At 40.1% G+C, this 4,564-nt stretch overlaps 1 pseudogene; it reads left to right on the top strand.

Annotated features, from left to right (window-relative positions):
• The first annotated feature begins 2,939 nt into the window (after positions 1-2,939).
• On the top strand, positions 2,940-4,014 carry LOC103247935 (olfactory receptor 51H1-like; annotated as a pseudogene).
• The last annotated feature ends 550 nt before the right edge of the window (positions 4,015-4,564 follow it).

The raw sequence follows: 4,564 nt of genomic DNA, 5'->3' as shown, positions 1-4,564 counted from the left end.
GGGGAGCTGGGATCCAAATACAAGGTGTGTGGATCTAGAGTCCATGCTCTTAACACTACATTGCCTCTTAGCCAACCTGATTCCAATCAATCAATAAAGATAACTGATGAGAGTCTTAAGGTTAATGGGTTTTCAATGAGAGTATATTCTACCATTGTCAACCATGTCCAAAGTCGAATGACCCCATCAAAGGGTCTTTGGTAGTTAGTATAGGTACTGGTTCTGGCAATATGAACATGCCTTCCAGATCTCCATGGAGGCCTCCATAATCCAGAAAATCAGGGTGTAACATGATCACTGTGCCTTAGCAACGAGAGATTGCCAGATAATCCTGATCCTGAAAAAGTCTTCCATTGAGTCCTGGGTATCTTACTTTCTCTTGGACAGAATGGGTTAGTCTATCCAGCAATTGCTGTTATTGCTTTACCAAGTGAAATATGCTTCCCCATATATTAAGTTTTCACTAATTTAGAAAAGGCAAACATTTTTAATTTAATTTTATTTTATTTTATTATTATTATTATTATTATACTTTAAGTTCTAGGGTACATATGCATAACGTGCAGGTTTGTTACATATGTATACTTGTGCCATGTTGCTGTGCTGCACCCATCAACTCGTCAGCACCCATCAACTCATCATTTAATATCAGGTACAACTCCCAATGCAGTCCCTCCCCCCTCCCCCCTCCCCATGATAGGCCCCGGTGTGTGATGTTCCCCTTCCCGAGTCCAGGTGATCTCATTGTTCAGTTCCCACCTATGAGTGAGAACATGCATTGTTTGGTTTTCTGTTCTTGTGATAGTTTGCTAAGAATGAAAGTCTCAGGATACAAAATTAATGCGCAAAAATCACAAGCATTCTTATACACCAGTAACAGACAAACAGAGAGCCAAATCAGGAATGAACTTCCATTCACAATTGCTTCAAAGAGAATAAAATACCTAGGAATCCAACTTACAAGGGATGTAAAGGACCTCTTCAAGGAGAACTACAAACCACTGCTCAGTGAAATAAAAGAGGACACAAACAAATGGAAGAACATACCATGCTCATGGATAGGAAGAATCAATATCGTGAAAATGGCCATACTGCCCAAGGTAATTTATAGATTCAATGCCATCCCCATCAAGCTACCAATGAGTTTCTTCACAGAATTGGAAAAAACTGCTTTAAAGTTCATATGGAACCAAAAAAGAGCCCGCATCTCCAAGACAATCCTAAGTCAAAAGAACAAAGCTGGAGGCATCACGCTACCTGACTTCAAACTATACTACAAGGCTACAGTAACCAAAACAGCATGGTACTGGTACCAAAACAGAGATATAGACCAATGGAACAGAACAGAGTCCTCAGAAATAATACCACACATCTACAGCCATCTGATCTTTGACAAACCTGAGAGAAACAAGAAATGGGGAAAGGATTCCCTATTTAATAAATGGTGCTGGGAAAATTGGCTAGCCATAAGTAGAAAGCTGAAACTGGATCCTTTCCTTACTCCTTATACGAAAATTAATTCAAGATGGATTAGAGACTTAAATGTTAGACCTAATACCATAAAAACCCTAGAGGAAAACCTAGGTAGTACCATTCAGGACATAGGCATGGGCAAAGACTTCATGTCTAAAACACCAAAAGCAACGGCAGCAAAAGCCAAAATTGACAAATGGGATCTCATTAAAGAGCTTCTGCACAGCCAAAGAAACTACCATCAGAGTGAACAGGCAACCTACAGAATGGGAGAAAATTTTTGCAATCTACTCATCTGACAAAGGGCTAATATCCAGAACCTACAAAGAACTCAAACAAATTTACAAGAAAAAAACAAACAACCCCATCCAAAAGTGGGCAAAGGATATGAACAGACATTTCTCAAAAGAAGACATTCATACAGCCAACAGACACATGAAAAAATGCTCATCATCACTGGCCATCAGAGAAATGCAAATCAAAACCACAATGAGATACCATCTCACACCAGTTAGAATGGCGATCATTAAAAAGTCAGGAAACAACAAGTGCTGGAGAGGATGTGGAGAAATAGGAACACTTTTACACTGTTGGTGGGATTGTAAACTAGTTCAACCATTATGGAAAACAGTATGGCGATTCCTCAAGGATCTAGAACTAGATGTACCATATGACCCAGCCATCCCATTACTGGGTATATACCCAAAGGATTATAAATCATGCTACTATAAAGACACATGCACATGTATGTTTATTGCGGCACTATTCACAATAGCAAAGACTTGGAATCAACCCAAATGTCCACCAGTGACAGACTGGATTAAGAAAATGTGGCACATATGCACCATGGAATACTGTGCAGCCATACAAAAGGATGAGTTTGTGTCCTTTGTAGGGACATGGATGCAGCTGGAAACCAACATTTTTAATTTTGAATGAGTAAAGTGTCTGTAGTTCTTGGGTTGAGAATGATTCTGAGGCTCTGGGGAAACAAAGGAGGAGAATGCATAAAGAGAAGCTAGGTTCGTGCAAGGGGTATTTCCACCCCTGCCCTCGGCACAAGATATATTGCCTTCGTGTAAGCCCTGGATATAAGAAGTGTGATGAATGGGAGTGGCATTTTTTGTAGATAATCAAACTATTCATATTTCATCTTGACTCAGTTATATTCATAGTGGCTAAATTATTATGTCCCCAGCTTCTGACTCAATAGCTTATAAGACATTGATTAGAAACAAGGAAAAAAGTAGCAGGAGAGGCAGAATATATTTTACTACATGGGTTGGTGCTACAGTGTCTGCTTGAAGCTGAATATGACTTACTTATTCTTGGGTGAGTCATTTTCCCTTAGGTCAGTAGAACCTTACTCAACACGATGCACCTTGGAGTAATGATTTTAGGGATTCTGTCGCCTCTTAAATTTTGCCTCCCCTACCCCCTGAAATACACAGTTATGTGGGGAAAAAATGGCTCCACTCTCAAGGAATTCAGAGTCTAATGTATCATTTATCTTTGTCACTGTATTTTTGGAAGCCATTCATCAGGATCCCATGAATTCCTTTCCCATGACTATCTCACATTGGCACCATGCAGATAATAACTACTCCCACTTCCAACACCTTACTTTGTCTTCACTGGAGTTCCAGGGCTTGAGCAAAAGTATTACTGGATGACATTTCTGCTGGGTGCTGTATATGTTATTGCCCTCTTTGGCAATAGCATCATAATCTCTACCATCACGTCTGAATCATCTCTACATATCCCTATGTACCACTTTCTGTGCATGCTGGCTTTGGCAGACATGGGGCTTGCCCTCTGTACTTTGCCCTCGATGCTAGGCGTATTCTTGTTTAACTAAAAGTTCATTGCCTTTGATGCCTGTCTTGTTCAGATGTACTGCATCCACACCTTCTCAGTCATTGAATCTGGCGTGCTGGTGGCAATGGCCTTTGATCAGGTTGTGGCAATCTGGACCCCTCTCAGGTACAGCACCATTATAACCAATGGTGTGGTCTGCAAAACAGGGTTAGTCATTTTGTCAAGGGCAGTCTGTGTTGTCTTCCCTGTGCCTTTCCTCATCAAGAGGCTCCCCTTCTACCACTCCAACATCCTCTCCCACTCCTTCTGCCTCCACCAAGACGTTATGCACCTTGCCTGTGCCAGCACCCCCGTCAACGGTCTCTATGGCCTCATCGCTGTCATCTTCACCAAGGGTTCTGACTCCCTCTCCATCCTCCTCTCGTATGTGTTTATACTTCAAACAGTAATGGCTATTGCCTCAAGGGAGGGTTGACTGAAGGCACTCAACACCTGTGTTTCACACATCTGTGCTGTACTCATCTTCTATGTGCCACTCATTGGGGTGTCTGTTATTCATTGCTTTGGAAAGCACCTGTCACCCCTGACTCATGCCCTCATGGCAAATGCATGCCTTGTTGTACCCCCGTGCTAAACCACATAGTCTATACTGTGAAAACCAAAGAAATACGAAGGAAGATCTTCCAGATGATTGTTGAAACCAAGATTACAGCAGAAGGTTAGAGTCTGCCTGTTTGAGAGAAGCAGCTATTCTGTAAAGCTCAATTATGACTATGAAAAATAAAGATTCATTTATTTATTTACATTTTCTGTGTGACTTTAATTGGGCAAAGAAAGATCTCTCTGCTCATAGAGAATACTTTTTTTTCCTGTACCAAATTGTCCATTGTCTAATATAGAAAGGGTGGTATCTACAAGAACTATTCATTGTACTGTTCTGTAACTCTACATTTAAGACAGCATATAACAGCTAAAGGCAGAGGTTATTACAAATTCCATTTTTAAATAAGACTTTTGAATAGACATAGGCCATAAGTTTTATGTGTTTTAAATTCAACTTCCTTAATTTAATTTAATTTAATATTCTAGATCAAGAATTAGCAGTGGCTTCCATGGGCTTAGTAGGAAAGAAACAAACTGTACTCATGAAATAATAAGAAAACACCAGGGAAGAATATATTATTAAATAAAGTATGAATCAGAAAGATGATCCAGTTGTAGAATTAAGAATATAAATGTATACAAGTGAGCAGGGACACGAACCATGTTGTAT

This window comes from Chlorocebus sabaeus, chromosome 1, assembly GCF_047675955.1.
Source record: "Chlorocebus sabaeus isolate Y175 chromosome 1, mChlSab1.0.hap1, whole genome shotgun sequence".
Lineage (NCBI taxonomy): Eukaryota > Metazoa > Chordata > Mammalia > Primates > Cercopithecidae > Chlorocebus > Chlorocebus sabaeus.
This window is presented reverse-complemented; position numbering and strand designations above follow the sequence as displayed.